Source organism: Triticum aestivum, chromosome 1B (assembly GCF_018294505.1).
Source record: "Triticum aestivum cultivar Chinese Spring chromosome 1B, IWGSC CS RefSeq v2.1, whole genome shotgun sequence".
NCBI lineage: Eukaryota > Viridiplantae > Streptophyta > Magnoliopsida > Poales > Poaceae > Triticum > Triticum aestivum.
The window spans coordinates 411,963,728-411,982,380 of NC_057795.1; positions in this window are offsets into that span (position 1 = coordinate 411,963,728).

Consider the following 18,653-nt stretch of genomic DNA (forward strand, 5'->3'; position numbering starts at 1 on the left):
GCCGCCTCGCCATGTTCGAGGGTGGCAACTCGTCATCATACTCTTCCGCCAATGCCGCTTCCCGTGGCGGTTGTGGTGGTTTCTCTCGTGGAGGAGGCCGCGGCAGGAACGGAGGTGGCCGTGGCAATGGAGGAAAAGGCAGCCGCAGAAACGGCCACGGTGGACATGGCCAAGGCAGGGGACGAGACGAGCTCCGTGAGGTGTTCTGTCAGATCTGCAAAAAGCCCAACCACACTGCCATCGAGTGCTACAGGCACTTCGACATCGCATTAACCAAGGAGAAGAGTGCGAGCGCCGTGTCCAACTCCTCCTACGGCGTCGAAACCAACTGGTACGTCGACACGGGCGCCACCAATCACATCACCGGAGAGCTGGACAAGCTCACCATGAGGGAGAGGTACACCAGACATGATTAAGTGAACATGCCCAACGGAGAAGGTATGGAAATTACTCATATTGGTCAAGCATATGTTCATACTCCCACTCATAATCTTCATCTAAAAGATGTCCTTTACTCACCTAAAGCCACAAAAAATCTTGTTTCTACTCATCTTCTATCACAAGATAATCATGTGTTTCTTGAAACTCACCCTCGTTTCTTCTTCATTAAGGACAAGGCAACGAGGAGCACCCTCCTCCACGGCAGGTGTAGAGCCGGCCTCTACCCCCTATCATCGGCTTCTTTAGGCCCGGGCTGGCATGCTTTTGGTGCCACCAAGATTTCTCCGTCAAGGTGGCACAATCGATTAGGTCATCCGTCTTTGAAAATTGTTCAACATGTTCTTAGCAAGAACAAAATTCCTTTTTCGGTTCAAGAGTTGAATAAAGAGGGGTTATGTGATGCATGCCAACAAGGCAAAAGTCACCAACTTCCCTATCCACATTCTAGTAGTTCTTCGAATGCTCCTTTAGAGCTTATCTATTCTGATGTATGGGGGCCTGCCCGTGATTCAGTCATTTTTTTATTATGTGAGCTTTATTGATGATTTTAGTAAATTTACTTGGATATTTCTTCTTAAACATAGGTCAGAAGTCTTTAAAGTGTTTCATGAATTCCAAGCACTTGTAGAAAGACTTTTTGATCGCAAAATCATCACCATGCAAACAGACTGGGGTGGTGAGTATGAAAGGTTAAATTCCTTTTTCCGCCAAATTGGCATCACACACCATGTTTTCTGCCCGCATGCCCGTCAGCAAAACGGCTTCGTCGAAAGAAAGCAGCGTCACATTGTTGAGGTTGGCCTTTCCTTGTTAGCTCATGCGTCCATGCCCCTCAAATTTTGGGATGAGGCATTCATAGCTGCCACGTATTTGATCAATCGTACGGCAAGTAAGGTGATCAACCTTGAGACTCCACTAGAAAAATTGTTTCATGAGACACCAAACTATCATGCCCTTCGTACCTTTGGGTGCGCATGTTGGCCCAACCTCCGTCCTTTCAATGCTCGCAAGCTCGAATTCTGCTCCAAACAATGTGTATTTCTTGGGTACAACAATCTTCATAAAGGTTTCAAGTGTCTAGACATAACTGTTGGACGTGTTTATATTTCTCGTGACGTCGTGTTCGATGAAACAGTGTTTCCCTTTGCCAAATTAAACCCCAATGTCGGTGCACTCATCAGATCCGAAGTTCTTCTTCTCTCTGAAAATTCCTCCTCCTTACCTCTTGATCATGGGGATGAACATATAGCTAATGATCACTTGGGTAGTTCTCATGAAAATTCTGCTATAAATTTTGGAGGAAATCCGGTTGTGCACTGTGATTTTATGCAGCAGCAAAGGACAAGCGCGGAGCACGAGGCTGATCCAGGTGCTGCACTAGAAGCTGATGACGGTGATCTCGATGAGGATTCGCCCTCGTCTGCTGCGACGGGCGGTGGCAGCGCACCTGCCTCGGGGTCAGGCGGGCCAGCAACAGACGATCCCCCCCCCCCCGCGCGGCCCCGCGAGCGAGGCAACGACAAACCACAACGGGCCTAGCGGAGCAGGTGGGCCAGCCGCACTCATGCGCCAGGCCAGGCGCCACCCCGCGTCTAGTGGTTCTCCAGCTGGGCCTCGACAAGTGTCCCAACGAGCAATTGGCCCCGGCTTCGAGGAGATCAACCTGGGATCAAGCGATGTCGTGGTTGTAAGTCTGACAGTAGTGTAGGGGGGTACTAAAGGAGAGGCAAGATCCTAGCTATGGAGTAGTTGTACATGCAAGAGTTTTACGAGTTCAGGCCCTTCTCGGAGGAAGTAACAGCCCTACGTCTCGGTGCCCGGAGGCGGTCGACTGGATTATATGCGTGTGAGTTACAGGAGTGCGAACCCTTTACACTGAGGAGGGGGGTCGCTTATATAGAGTTCGCCAGACCCCTCTGGCCTTCAGTTATGCAGGGTTTAAAGTACATTAAGACAGGGGGTTACTGGTAACGCCCACATAAAGTGCTATGAAGACCATAAAGGCTATTTAATGACAGACCGTTGCGTGTAGAGTGACTTTAGATCTCCTGGCCGTCGAGTGGTTAGCTTCATGGTCGAGTGGTTATCTTCATGGTCGAGTGTCCTCGAGTCCGTCGAGTGGATCACCTCTAGGTCGACTGACAGGTAGTTTCTTCTAGAGATGTCCTTGGGTAGGGTAATTTAGACAGGTCCATGACCCTACCCTAGGTACATAGCTTCATCATTAGCCCCCGAATGGATTGGGGTTTGAGTGGGGAAGGAGTTGAGAATTTTTCCGACCCGTTTCTTGTGCTGTGAGCATGTCTTGTCTTGGATCAATGAACTTTTAGTTGACGGCACCAACTTCTTTTTCAGTCCCCTTGATCCATTCTTTGTATCTGTGGAGTGAAGTTTTCACTTGGAGAGGTCCGAGTAACGGAGTGGAGGGGATCTTCTGCCCGACGAGCTGTTCTGCAAACCACACATTTTGTGGGATTCGAAATTTGGGAAGCGCGTGGGACGGGGCATAGCTGTAGCAATCGGATGGGATAAGGCAGGGACGCCTCGATTTCCGCGCCACCTTTTTCGCCACGTATTGCGCGTGCGACTGTTGCGGGATTTGACAGGATCGTCCGGGCCTACATGTCAGCCACTCGGAAGCAACCTTATATAAAGCGCCAGACGGGGGTTTTTCAACAGTGCGCCCTCATTCTTCCCTCTTCTCCAGATTTCTCCGCCGCGTTCACTTCTGCCTCCGTGCCCCTGCTCCGTGCGTGCTCTGCCGGTGATGATGGTGAAGGAGAAGACGACGGCCCTGGAGCGGGCGAAGAAGGCGACGGCGAAGGCGAAGAGGAGAGGAACCAGTCGGAGTGGTTCTTCATCGAGGACCGGCCTGCCGCCGGGCTGGATCCAGGGCGATTGGATCCGCTCGACAATTAGTCAGGCGGATCTCGACGACCTGGCTGACGGAGGGCTGACCCCCCATGGATCGGCGCGGCTCCCGGGGAGGGAGTCAGAGCCGCAGCCCCAGGAGGGTGAGTGCGTTCTTCTGGCCACCCACGTCGACCGTGGGTTTTCTTTGCCGCCCCACCCTTTCTTCCGGGGGTTTTTGAATTTCTTTGGGGCACAACTCCTCCACTTCACGCCCAACACCATAGTGTACCTCGCCGCCTATGTGTCTTTGTGCGAGTGCTTCTTGGGTTGCCGGCCTCACTGGGGTCTCTTTAAGCACATCTTCACCTGTCGCTCCCAGACGGTGAAGAAGGCAAATCTGAGTGACAAGAGGACACATGTGATTCAGATGTGTGGGGGCCTTGGGATCCAGTTGAGAGGGAAAAGTTCTTTCCCGACCATGGTTTTGCCCGACTTCGTCCGTGGGTGGCAGTCGACTTGGTTTTACTGCAAGGACCTGCCGATGCCAGGGCAGTCGACCGGGCTCCCTCCCTTTTCCATGGAACGAGTGAGGAAGCCCTCTTCTTTGAAGGTGGTCCCGGAGGAGAAGGCGCAGGTGAAGGTGCTGGTCGAGCGTGTCGTGCAGCTCATCCGCGACGCGATGACTGGCATGGACCTCCTAGAGGTCTTCCTCCGGCGGCGCATCCAGCCGCTACAATTTCGAGACCATCCTATGTGGATGTATTCTGGAACTGAGGACACCACTCGGATCCACCCGGAGGAGATCGATGGCATCACGCTGGAGCGCTGGATGGGAAGCATTACGGGGAACAAGGACAACCCCCGAGGAGCCAGGAGGGTCGTTCCACTCGACCAATCATATGAAGTTGACAAGGTCCAACTCTGCATTTCCGACTGCGATTCTGTTTTTTCCATTCTGTCTGTTTGAAATCAACCGACTGACTTTTGTCTTGTTTGCTATCTTCTAGGTCACGACTGAAATGTACTCGATGCCCAACGGGGCGTAGGAACAAGCCGAGGAGGGAGAGGCGAGTGGAGGCGAAAGTGAGGAGGAGGAGTGGAAATCTGACGACGAGGGGGAAGAGGATGAAGACGGTTCCAGCGAGGAGGAGGAGTAAATGGAAGTCGACCCTCCTCACACGGAAAGGCGATCCAAGCTCGCCAACGATCCCGCGAGGGAGCGTGGCAAAGCGGTTGCGCCCGTTGTGCCATCGACAAAGCGTCCTCGGACGGCCTCTCCGGCGCCGACTGAAAAAGCGTCGAAGCATCCGCAGGCGGAGTCATCAAAGCCGCCGAAGGCCTTGCCTAAGATGAAAATGGCCATTCCCACTATCTCCGGGCAGTAGCAGGATTTGTGTTTCCTTGTTCAGCTCGAGCTAACTTCCGGTCGACTCATCGACTAACAAACTGGTTTCTGAAATCTGTAGTGCTACTACTTCCGAGACCTCTGCCAAGGACGGCGACCAAGAAATGGAAGACACTGTCACCTCCAACCCTGGTATATTCTCTTGTAGTTTTTGCTTTTGGTCGATCGGATCTTCATTTCCAACTCTGGATTTATCTCGCAGCTCCTCGTCACGTCATTGATCTCCCCGATGACGATGACAAGGTGCCCCTGAAGGCGAGGAAGAATAGACAGGCCACGGCTGGCAAGGCCACTCGGACTGCGTCAGCACCTGAGGCACTAGTTCAAGAAGGTGGCGACACCACTCGGCATTCTGTGACCTTCGCTGTGCCGCTGACGAGTGCCCGGCCTTCGTCATCGACTGCTGAACCGCCCTCCCTTTTCGCCACACACCACGTCCCAGAGGACCAGGCGGGCGCAGCTAAGAAGGCTATATGCTAGGCGGGGATTATGATGGAGCAGGTGAAGGCGATCCGGGAAGCCAGCCAAGCGGCTTATGATGCAAGCTCAGCCCTTCAGAGCAATGTCCAGGTTAGTTGGCAACCGACTGTTCCGTTAGGATATGTTATTTGAACATTTTCTTTCCAAAAAATCTCTGTGTCTGTACACCCACTGGGTGTGTCGATTGGATTTGTAGACTTGTGGGGGCACGCTGAGTGCACCCACTGGGTGTAGTCCCCGAGACTATGGTGGACTGCTGGCAGTCAACTGTAGTCTTTGTAGTTGAAATTTCTTCACACGGTCTGGTCAGACCATGTCGAGTGGAACATTAGGACCTGTGGGGGCACGCTGAGTGCACCCACTGGGTGTAGTCCCCGAGACTATGGTGGACTGCTGGCAGTCGATTGTAGTCTGAAGAACTCTCTCTTTCCTCTTTTTTTTGTAGACTATGATGAGACCATAATCTCTTTGTTCCTTTTGGTCGACTGATCGGATCGAGTCGGTAGAACCAGTGGGGTCACGCTGAGTGCACCCACTGGGTGTAGTCCCCGAGACTATTGTTGAATATTTTGATTCGACTGTAGTCTTAGAAACGTTACTATTTTTCTCTTAGTCACTCGGAAGTAACCTCTCTTTAATGTCTGTCGACTGACTCTTTGCAGAAATCTTGCGAGCTCGTGGCCCGTTATACTGAGTTGGAGAAGAAACATATCCAGCTCGACCTTGACTTAAAACTTGTTCAGGAGAACTTTCAGAAGGCAAAGGACGAGGCAACAGGTACGATTGGTGAGAACTTGACGATTGTTTTTATCTTTCTGCCCATTATTGATTCTGACCTCCTTGCCATTTTGCAGAGAAAACGAAGGTGGCTCTGATCAAGAAGGACCAGGAACTTGCTGAGGCGCAGAAGGCTGCATCGGATAAAACGAAGCTTGCGGAAGAAAAGCTGGCTTCAGTCGGCAAACTCGAAGAAGAGAACGTCAACCTGAAAGCTGCTCTTGACGCGGCCAACAAAGAAGTCAGCCGTCTAAAGAACGACAAGATTGCTCTGAGTGACAAGGCAAGTGAACTGGTGGGGAAGAAGAATGATTTGGAAGCTTATCTGGGAGGGCTCGCCAAGAAGCTGTTCCTCATGCTTGAAGGTAACCTCTTTCACTCGACTGACTTGTCACCGTTGATTCGTCGCGGAACTGCTGGTTCATGTTTGACTTGCGTTTACAGAATTCTGCCAAAACTTTGAGGAAGAGACCAGTCGAGTGGAGACAGGCTTGGATCCCATCAACTCTCCAATGAAGGATGAAGCTGCCATGAATGTGCTTCGACTGGAGTCTCGCGTCGCTGGTGTGGTGGACTATCTGGCCCGACTGAAGGCAGCAGCGTCGCGAATCGACACGACACTCTGGCCAGGGGAGACGCTTCAGAACGACCTCGAGTCTTTGATGACTCGACTGAATGAAGTCCCAGGCCGAGTGCAAGAGTGGAAGAAGTCTTCTGCCAGGTGCGGTGCTGATGTAGCTCTGTCTTTAGTCCGTGTTCACTGCAAAGATGCACAAGAGGAAAAGCTGGCGTCCCTCAAGGTAGCCAATACTAAGAAGCATGACTTCCGATCTTTCATGGAGACATTCATTGCTGCTGCCACTCGGATTGCTGATGGAATCGACCTGGACGAGTTCGTCGCGCCTTCCAGTCCTCCACCGGAGGAGTAAAAAAAACTTTTATGCTTGATACCTTAAATTTGCCTCGGAATGCCGAGTGGTTTTTGTAACTGATAAACTTTAACAGGCTTGATGCCTGAGCACTTCTGGATCCGTAGGATGCTATCTGAACTTGATTCCTGAGCTTTGCGGTTGAATATGTTTGCATTTGTCTTCGAACGGCATTGTTCTTCGCTCAGAATATATTTTTGTGCTTGGGACTTGCTCTTGCAGGCTAGAGCACAGATTTCAGTCGACTTGCGTCCTTGTGACCTAGGATGAAGCGCACATTGTATCTGTGCCGAAGCTCGAAGGAGAAAGTAGCAGTCGACCTGCACATCACCGTCCTTGCAGAGTGGACGTTGTATTTGTGCCAAAGCCCGGAGGAGAAGGTAACAGTCGACCTGCACCTCATATTTGCGGGTCGGAATGATTTTCGTACTTAGTCGAGTGCTAGACCGCTGCTAAGCCTCCGAGTGAGAGGTAGATTCACCACTCGGTAGGATTTCAAATACTTAGGTGCGTATTGGACTGCAGCTAATCCCCCGAGTGGGAGGCGGATTCACCACTCGGTAGGATTTCAAATACTTAGGCGAGTACTGGACTGCATCTAAGCCCCCGAGTGGGAGGCGGATTCACCACTCGGTAGGATTTTAAACACTTAGGCGAGCACTGGGCTGCATCTAAGCCTCCTAGTGAGAGGCAAATTCATCACTCGGTAGGATTTTAAACACGTAGGCGAGCACTGGGCTGCAGCTAAGCCCCCAAGTGAGAGGCAGATTCATCACTCGGTAGGATTTTAAACACTTAGGCGAGCAATGGGCTACAGCTAAGCCCCCGAGTGAGAGGCAGATTCACCACTCATTAGGATTTTAAACACTTAGGCGAGCACTGGGCTGCGGCTAAGCCTCCGAGTGAGAGGTAGGTTCACCACTCGGTAGGATTTTAAACACTTAGGCGAGCACTGGGCTGCCGCTAAGCCTCCGAGTGAGAGGCAGGTTCACCACTCGGTAGGATTTTAAACACTTAGGCGAGCACTGGGCTGCAGCTAAGCCTCCGAGTGAGAGGCAGATTCACCACTCGGTAGGATTTTAAACACTTAGGCGAGCACTGGGCTACGGCTAAGCCTCCGAGTGAGAGGCAGGTTCACCACTCGGTAGGATTTTAAACACTTAGGCGAGCACTGGGCTGCAGCTAAGCCTCCGAGGGAGAGGCAGGTTCACCACTCGGTAGGATTTTAAACACTTAGGCGAGCACTGGGCTGCAGCTAAGCCTCCGAGTGAGAGGCAGATTCACCACTCGGTAGGATTTTAAATACTTAGGCGAGTACTGGATCGCAGCTAAGCCCCCGAGTGGGAGACAGGCTCACCACTCGGTAGGATTTTTATTGTTTCTCATTGTATTTGTGTTGTAGCTCGAAGGAGAAGGTAGCAGTCGACCTGCACCTTGTCGTCCTTGCGGATCGGAATGAATTTCATACTTAGGCGAGTGCTGGACTGCAGCTAAGCCCCCGAGTGGGAGGTCTGCTCTCCACTCGGTAGGATTTTTAAACACTTAGGCGAGTACTGGACTGCAGCTAAGCCCCCGAGTGGGAGGTTTGCTCTCCACTCGGTAGGATTTTAAACACTTAGGCGAGTACTGGACTGCAGCTAAGCCCCCGAGTGGGAGGTTTGCTCTCCACTCGGTAGGATTTCAAACACTTAGGCGAAACGGATTCGCAGCTAAGCCCCCGAGTGGGAGGTTTGCTCTCCACTCGGTAGGATTTCAAGCACTTAGGCGAAACGGATTCGCAGCTAAGTCTCCGAGTGAGAGGCTTGCTCGTCACTCGGCAAGAATTTTTTTTACAAACTAAGGCGAAACGGATTCGCAGCTAAGCCACCCACTAGGGGATTTCTTATATAAGCAAAAGCGGCAACAATTAATGGGAAAATTATAACACTTTTGTCTTTGATAGATAAACTACAGGAGTACTTTTATTACATCTCATCCGAGTGACTACTTAAGTGTAAAAGGGGCGGAGTAGATGCGCATTCCAAGCTCGTGGCTCGTCGATCTGGCGATCGACGTTGTAAAGACGGTATGCTCCATTGTGGAGAACTTTGGTGACGATGAAGGGGCCTTCCCAAGTAGGGGCGAGTTTGTGTGGCTTCTATTGGTCCACTCGGAGGACCGAGTCTCCTTCTTGGAAGGCTCGGCTCTTCACATTTCTGGCGTAGAATCGGCGCAAGTCTTGCTGATAGATGGTCGATCTGGATCATGGCCATCTCTCTTTCTTCTTCCAGAAGGTCGACTGCGTCCTGCCGGGCTTGCTCTCTTCGACTTCAGAGTAGAGCTCGACTCGCGGTGCATTGTGAAGCAGGTCACTTGGCAGAACCGCTTCAGCTCCATAGACCAGAAAGAATGGAGTTCTCCTAGTCGACCGATTTGGGGTAGTCCTCAATCCCCAAAGAACTGACGGAAGTTCGTCGACCCACGCGCCTGCTGCGTGCTTGAGATCACGCATCAACCGGGGTTTCAGTCCTTTGAGAATTAGGCCGTTTGCTCTTTCTGCTTGTCCATTCGACTGGGGGTGGGCGACTGAAGCGTAGTCGACTCGTGTGCCTTGAGAAGCGCAGAAGGCTTTGAATTGATTGGAATCGAAGTTTGACCCATTATCAGTGATGATGCTATGCGGAACTCCATATCTGAATATCAATTCTCTGATGAAGCTGATGGCAGTGCCAGCATCAAGATTTTTAATGGGCTTGGCTTCGATCCACTTGGTGAACTTGTCGACTGCCACCAGCACATGGGTGAAGCCGCTCCTGCCAGTTCTCAGTGGTCCAACCATATCCAACCCCCAAACAGCGAAAGGCTAGACGATTGGAATGGTCTTCAAGGCTGAGGCGGGCTTGTGTGACATATTGGAGTAGAACTGACATCCTTCACACTTGTCGACTATCTCTTTCGCCATTTCATGTGCTCTGGGCCAGTAAAAACCCGCTCGGTATGCTTTAGCCATGATGGTCCGAGAGGACGCATGATGGCCACTGGTCCCTGAGTGGATGTCGTTGAGAATCATTTGACCTTCTTCCGGCGTTATGCATTTCTGGATGACTCCAGTCGCGCTTTCTCTGTACAACTGTCCCTTCATGACAGTAAAGGCCTTGGATCGACGGACGATCTGCCGAGCCTCTTCTTCATTCTCTGGGAGCTCTTTCCTTAGGATATACACGATGTAAGGCACTGTCCAGTCGGGAGTGATAACCAGAACTTCCATGATTAGGTCGACCACGGCTGGGACCTCAACTTCAGGCGGATCCGTGGCACTTCTTGGCTGCAGGGCTTCTTTGGTGAAAGGATCCTCTTGAACTGACAGCATGTGGACATGCTCCAAAAACACGCCACTGGGAATGGCTTCTCTCTTGGAACCTATCTTCGCCAAGTCATCAGCTGCTTGATTTTTCAGTCGGGGTACGTGATGAAGCTCTAATCCCTCGAATTTCTTCTCCAGCTTTCTTACTGCGTTGCAGTAACCAGTCATAGATGGGCTTCTGACGTCCCACTCCTTCATCACTTGGTTAACCACCAAATCCGAGTCACCATAGACCAGGCGACGGACGCCGAGTGAAATGGCCATACGCAACCCATACAAAAGTGCTTCGTATTCTGCTTCGTTGTTGGAGGAATCAAGTGAATCTGGAGTACATATCTGAGCTTATCTCCTCGGGGGGAAACCAACACTACCCCCGCACCGGAACCATTTAGCATTTTAGAGCCATCAAAGAACATGGTCCAGTGCTCCGAGTGAACTTGAGTCAGCAATTGCTGTTCAGTCCACTCAGCGAGGAAATCTGCTATTGCTTGGGACTTGACAGCTTTCTTTGCCTCAAATCTGATATCCAAGGGAAGGAGTTCAATCACCCATTTTGCCACTTGACCAGTTGCATCCCTGTTGTGCAGAATCTCTGATAATGGGGCATCGCTGACGACTGTGATGGTATGGTCAAAGAAATAGTGATCAACTTTCTTCGTGGTCATATAAATCCCATATACAAGCTTCTGATAATGAGGGTATCTTTGCTTTGATGGGGTCAGGACTTGAGAAATATAATATACTGGGCGCTGAATTTTGAAGGCTTTCCCTTCTTCTTCCCGCTCGACCGTAAGTACTGTACGACAACTTGTCGTGTGGCTGCAATCTAAAGCAACAAAGGCTCTTTGCTGATCGGGGCAGCAAGCATCGGCTGGGTGGAAAGCAGGGTCTTTAACTCTGCAAACGCTGCATCAGCTTCAGGAGTCCACTCGAACTTGTCTGACTTCTTCATCAGTCGGTAAAGAGGTAATGCCTTCTCACCGAGACGAGAGATGAATCGACTTAAAGCGTCCAAGCAACCAGTAAGCTTCTGAACATCGTGCACATGCACAGGTCGTTTCATTCGGAGTATAGTGCCCACTTTCTCTGGGTTTGCGTCGATTCCTTGTTCGGAAACGAGAAAACCGAGTAACTTTCCGCCAGGATCTACGAATGTGCACTTGGATGGATTAAGCTTGATATCATACCTCCTGAGGTTGGCAAATGTTTCAGCAAGGTCAGTCAGCAGGTCGGAACCTTTCTGTGACTTGACCACAATGTCATCCATCTATGCTTCCACATTTCGACTGATTTGAGTGAGCAAACACTTCTAAATCATCCTCATGAACGTGGCTTCGGCATTCTTGAGGCCGAATGGCATGGTGACATAACAGAAGCACCCGAATGGGGTGATGAAAGCTGTTTTGATCTCATCGGGTCCATACAGACGGATCTGATGGTACCCGGAATAGGCGTCTAAGAAAGACAGTCGCTCACATTTCGTAGTCAAGTTGACTATTTGGTTGATGCGGGGAAGAGGAAAAGGATCTTTCGGGCAGGGCCGATTGATATGTTTAAAGTCACTGCACATGCGAAGTGAGTTGTCCTTCTTGGGGACCATGACAACATTGGCGAGCCACTCGGAGTGGTAAATCTCTCGGATAAACTCTGCTGCTAAGAGCCGAGCCACCTCTTCGCCAATAGCCTTCCTTTTTTGGACGGCGGACCGTCGTAGATGTTCCTTGACAGGTTTTGCCTTTGAATCGACTTGCAAACGGTGCTCAGCCAGCCCCTGGGTACACCTGGCATGTCAGAAGGTTTCCATGCAAAGATGTCCCAGTTCTCATGGAGGAACTGGATGAGCGCTTCTTCTTATTTGGGGTCGAGTGTTGTGGAGATATTAGTCGGAGCAGCGCTGGGGTCGGTCGGGTGGATGTGAACTGGTTTTGTCTCACCGGACGACTGAAACGCTGATTTCGTAGCGGGTTTCTTGGCTCGCAACAAATCACTCGGGTCTGCATTTCTCTGGTGTTCCTGCCACTCTTCTGCCACCATTTGAGCATCGACGATCTTTGAGCCTTTCTGGAAGCACTCTTCCGCCTTCTTGCAATTACCAGTAACAGTGATCACGCCTTTAGGGCCAGGCATCTTCAATTTGAGGTACACGTAACATGGTCGAGCCATAAAACATGCATAAGCTGGCCTGCCCAAAATAGCGTGGTAGGCACTCTGGAAATCTACAACCTCAAATGTCAACTTTTCTTTGCGGAAGTTCTTGGAATCACCAAAAACCACATTGAGAGCAATCTGGCCGAGTGATGCGGCCTTCTTGCCAGGAATGACTCCATAGAAACTTATGTTGCTTGTGCTGAGTCTGGACATCGGAATGCCCATCCCTTTCAGCATCTCAGCATACAGTATATTCAAACTACTGCCGCCATCCATCAACACTTTAGTCAGTCGAGTGCCCTCGACGACTAGGTCGACCACCAGAGCTTGCCTCCCAGGGGTGGCTATGTGCGTCGCGTGATCAGACTAGTCGAATGTGATGGCCGTCTGAGACCACTTCAGATAATTGGGTGTCACCGGAGCAACCATATTCACCTCTCGGTTTATAACTTTCAGTCAACTTTTGCTCTCAACATCAGCAAAAATCACTAGAGTGGAATTGACCTCAGGGTATTCCTCGTCACTATCCCCCTTGTCCTCAACTTTGTATGACTCCTTTTCCTTATCCTTGGACTATTTCCCTTGGAACTGCTGTATCAGAAGTCGACACTGTCGAGTGGTATGCTTCGGGTAAATGAAATTACCCTCTTCATCTTTCTTCGTGTGGATGTGACACGGCAAATCCATCATGTCATTTCCTTCTTTATCCTTCACTTTCTTGGGGTTCCAAGGCCCTTTGAGCTTTCCTTTAAACTTTCCTTGAGTCACGGCCAAGGTTTCTCCAGGAGCAGCTGGCTCGGCTTTCCGCTTTTGCTTCCGACTAGAGTTCCCTCCTCCGGTTTCCTGGGCGACTGACTTGTGCTTGCCGCTCCAGAGCCGATCCTCTTCCTCACCATTGGCATATTTGGTGGCTATCTCCATCATTCTACTCAGAGACATGTCTCCGGTTCGACCGAATTTCAGGCTTAGCTCTCTGTACTTAACGCCTTCCTTGAAGGCGCAGACTGCTTGGTGATCAGATACATTCTCTACTGTGTGATGCAATGTGATCCATCTCTAGATGTAATTTCTCAAAGTCTCATTCGACTTCTGCACACAAGATTGCAGCTCTGTCAGTCCCGCTGGTCGCTTGCATGTTCCTTCGAACATTCTGACAAACACTCGGGAGAGGTCTTCCCACGTGTAAATGCTGCTGGGTGTCAACTGATTCAGCCATGCCCTCGCTGATCCCTCCAACATAAGAGGCAAATGTTTCATGGACACATCATCATTTCCGCCGCCGATCTGGACAGCCACTCGGTAGTCCTCAAGCCAAGTATCGGGCTTAGACTCATCGTTGAACTTACTGACTCCAGTCGCCAACATGAAGTTGGGAGGAATCACTGCGGCTCTGATGGCTCTGCTGAAACACTCTGGTCCGGAGACATGCACTCGGCTGCTGGTGAGTACATCTCTGTCGTGACCCTCTCTGTGAGCTCTGTTCCGGTCGACCAGACCTTGAACGATGATGGATCTCGCATCAAAGCCTGGTTCCCTAGGGTCGACTGGAATTCTTCGCCCACCACTATGCTGGCGTCTATCATCCTGCTGTCGAGGTGCGTAGGATCCACCCCTTGGGGAAGGGGTGGGAACTCGACGTCGATCATCGCGATCGAATCGGTGATCATATTGCTCACGATTCCTGTACTGATCGTGCCGGTCTCCACGCCCTTCACGCCTCGGGGACGATCTGTGGCTATGAGCCGACTGGACCGTATTCGCAGCCACGGATTTGCTGTGAATCCTGTTCCGCGACTGTGATACAGCTGAATTTTGATCTCTTGCTGCCCGGAGCAAATCTCTGATCTGCATCAAGCCTCTGCCAGCCTCTGACTGGGAAGGCTGAATTGTTTCTGCTTGCAGCTGCTAAATTCTGAATCAGAGTTCGATATACCTGAGTCGGAGGTGGAAAGAGCTGACGTCGACTGGAGTCCGGGACCCGTTGCGGCGCACGCTCGTCGAGTGCTCGCTGAAGGTTCTCCAGTCGAGTGCTCTGAGCCAGGTTGGCCAAGCGCGCGTCCTCTAAGGCGCGAGCCTTAGGGGTTTCTCCAACGATAGGAGTGTGAAGTGCATCCATGTTCCAGCGGCGAAGTTCTTCCCTCTGCAGCGAATTGAGGGGCTCGGGGAGGTATTCCTCATGGGCGTGCGACGGATCGCCTCCGCCGTCGCCTCCCTCGGCACCGGGAAAGCCGGGGGGACCGTGTGGTCCATTGACCATCAGGACCTCCGCCGCTGGATCACTGTTGTCGCACTCGGATGCAGTCTCTGCGGAGCCAGTCGACAGGTCGATCAGGCCGTAGAGAGATTCGTCGGGCTCGATTGCCGCGACTTGGGCGGTGGTCGACTGGCGAGCCACCGCGTGCCTCACCCACCGCTGAAGCCTCGACCGACCGGAGCGCTTGCGCCGGCGGGAAGCTAGGAGGGAGGATGACACAAAAACCGGTCGATACTAGGTCGACGGTTGCCGCAGGAGGACGCCGCGGACGCACGCGCGAAAGTGCGTCGCTCCGCGGACTGGGAGCGCATCGACATCGAGCGGAGCCTCCTGAAGCCAGGCAGAGTCGTCGGCGACGAACGTGAGCGCGCCAAGACGGATCCCGCGTCCCTCAACCAAAACTCCGCCTGAAACCATGATGAAGGAGATCAAAAAAATTGCAACTTCTCCAATAAGTCGCTAAGACACCTGCCCCAAGGTGGGCGCCAACTATCGTGGTTCTAAGTCTGACAGTAGTGTAGGGGGTACAAAAGGAGAGGCAAGATCCTATCTATGGAGTAGTTGTACACGCAAGAGTTTTACTAGTTCAGGCCCTTCTCGGAGGAAGTAACAACCCTACGTCTTGGTGCTTGGAGGCGGTTGACTGGATTATATGCGTATGAGTTACAGGGGTGCGAACCCTTTACAATAAGGAGGGGGTGGCTTATATAGAGTTCGCCAGACCCCTCCGACCCTCAGTTATGCAGGGTTTAAAGTACATTAAGACAGGGGGTTACTTGTAACGCCCACATAAAGTGCTATGAAGACCATAAAGGCTATTTAATGATAGTCCGTTGCGTGCAGAGTGACTTTAGATCTCCTGGCCGTCGAGTGGTTAGCTTCATGGTCGAGTGGTTATCTTCATGGTCGAGTGTCCTCGAGTACGTCGAGTGGATCACCTCTAGGGCGACTGACAGGTAGTTTCTTCTAGAGATGTCCTTGGGTAGGGTAATTTAGACAGGTCCATGACCCTATCCTAGGTACATAGCTTCATCAGGCGCCGTTGGGTCGTGTGCCGCACCGGATTCCTCTGGATCTTCTGCGCAGCGGACCTCTGCTGCAGTTTCTGTGCCAATAAGAACCAGATCACAACATGGGGTCTTGAAGCCAAAGTTTCATACAGATGGCACGGTCAGGTATGATAATATGCGTTTTGGTGGCCTAGCTATTACAGGTGAGCCAGGAAATTTGACTGAGGCTTTTGAAGATAGAAATTGGAAAAATGCTATGGATGAAGAATATAATGCTCTCATTAGAAACAAAACATGGCACTTAGTTCCTCCAGCAAGAGGCAAAAATATAATTGATTGTAAATGGGTTTATAGAGTCAAAAGAAAGGCTAGTGGAGAAATAGACATATACAAGGCTAGATTAGTAGCAAAGGGTTTTAAACAATGATATGGCATTGACTATGAGGACACATTTAGACCGGTTGTTAAAGCAAATACTATCAGACTTGTTCTCTCTGTTGCAGTATCAAATGGTTGGAGTCTTCGTCAATTGGATGTGCAGAATGCGTTCCTTCATGGCGTTCTAGAGGAGGAAGTCTACATGAAACAGCCACCTGATTACGAGGTAAAAGACAAGTGTCATTATGTGTGCAAACTTGACAAGGCATTATATGGTCTAAAACAAGCACATAGAGCATGGTATTCTAGGTTAAGTGATAAACTTCAAAGGCTTGGTTTTCGACCTTCAAAGGTTGACATGTCACTTTTCTTCTATAAGAAGGGAAAAATAATCATATTTATGTTGGTATATGTTGATGATATTATTGTGGCTAGCTCATCACAAGAAGCAGTCAATGGACTGTTAGAAGATCTTAAGAGAGACTTTGCTCTAAAGGACCTTGGGGACTTGCACTACTTCTTGGGAATAGAAGTGAAAAAGGTAACTGATGGAATAGTCTTAAGTCAAGAAAAATATGTGTCAGATATATTAAAAAGGTCAGATATGATGAATTGTAAAGTTTCAAACATGCCACTTTCAACAACTGAAAAACTTTCCAAGGAAGAAGGGGAGTCCTTGGGAGCCGAGGCAGCTACAAACTACAGAAGTGTGGTAGGTGCTTTACAGTACTTGACGCTTACAAGCCTGACATATCTTTTCCTGTCAACAAGGTGTGCCAATTCTTGCATGCTCCTACTCTCCAGCATTGGACTGCAGTGAAGAGGATTTTGAGATATCTTAGAGGTACTATGAGTACAGTATTAAAGTTCACAAGATCAACCTCAACCGTGGTAAGTGCCTTTTCAGATGCAGATTGGGCAGGTTGTCCTCATGATAGAAAGTCAACTGGTGGTTTTGCTGTTTTTTTTGGACCAAACCTTATATCTTGGAGTGCACGAAAACAAGCAACTGTGTCTAGATCCATCACTGGGGCTGAATACAAAGCTCTAGCAAATGCCACGGCTGAGTTGATATGGGTTCAACCTTGCTTACTGAACTAGGTATAAATCACTCTTCATTTGCACGATTGTGTTGTGACAACATTGGTGCCACTTATCTGTCAGCAAATCCAGTGTTCCATGCAGGAACAAAAGACATTGAAGTGGACTATCATTTTGTTTGTGAGAGAGTAGCCAAGAAGCTATTGGACATTCGTATTATTCCCACTAATGATCAAGTTGCAGATGGTTTCACTAAAGCCTTGTCATGTCGCAAGTTGAAAGAATTCAAGAACAATCTCAACTTGATAAAGTTGTGATTGAGGGGGCGTGTTAAAGTATGTAAATGTATACGGTGTAGATATAAACCGTATACATGTGTGGGGGCGTGCATTGTACTCAGGTAGTTAGGATACGTTTAGGTTGATCTCTATCCCTTGTATAGATTATGACTTGGAGATCAATCCTACAACAACCTAACTACCTAAACCATGTAATTTCTTGTGCCTATAAGTAACACGCAACGCGTCCCTGCATATGCATCCGCTTAACGCATCTTTACAGCAAGCCCCGCCACCGTCGTTCGACCCCCGGGCTTAGCTCTTTATGATGTTTGGAATACACTTTGTGGTTCATTTTCATGGTCCAACAACATTGTATAGCGATATTATCCATTAGCGAGCATTCAGTTGGTGCTTAAGAGGATAACACCCTATGCCTAACTTCAGAAATAAAAGAGGCCAGTATTCCATGAGCCAAAAATACTAGGCAAACCCATTTCCCAGGATTTCCCCTGCCCCCATCGAAGCTTATTTTCAAAATGCAAAGCTAGCCGAAAGAAGTCCACGTAACCCCCTAGGATTTCACAAACCGGACAGTTTACCCCCTAAGGTTTAAAACCGGGCATCTAACCCCCTGTTCATTCCTAAAACAGGTGAATCACCCCCTAGCACCGATCAGAGTGGTTTCATAGGCGGTTTTGTTAACGTAGCAAGGTGCAGGTCATTTCTGATCTGCACCCGGCCTCGTCCATCCTCCTCCGGACGCGAGCGGTGTCGTGCCACTCGCGCCGCTCACCGAATCCCATTCTTGTAATGGTGCGCATCTCGACACCACCCTCCGCCTCTAGGTCTCCAGGTTTCCATGCACACTCGGAAGGCATCCTCTCCATCATGTGGACGACATTGTCGAACCTGCTGCTCCGGCCCGGCGCATGCTGCCAGGGTTCGAGGGATCCTTCTGGACGTCTACACCGTCGCGTCCATGCTGCGCAGCCGCGGCGGGCGCGCTGGGGTGCACTCACCGGTACAACCCGCCAACTGACGTAAGTTCTGGCAAGAGATCGTCCGTGTACTACCATCGACCAGTGGCTCTTGTACTCAAGCTCTCTGAGGCGGACGGTGGTGGGGCGGTCGAGGTCGTGTACGATGATGACAAGCAGGACATCGATGCGGGAAGCAACAAGGAGCAGGAGCGAGTCGCCGGCGAGGTGCACGTACTTGTGGATGTTGTCACAAGGTCCAGATCGCGCGTGAACGCGAGCTCAGACAAGATAATACACAAGTATATACCTGCTGGATCGATTCCCTCCTGGACA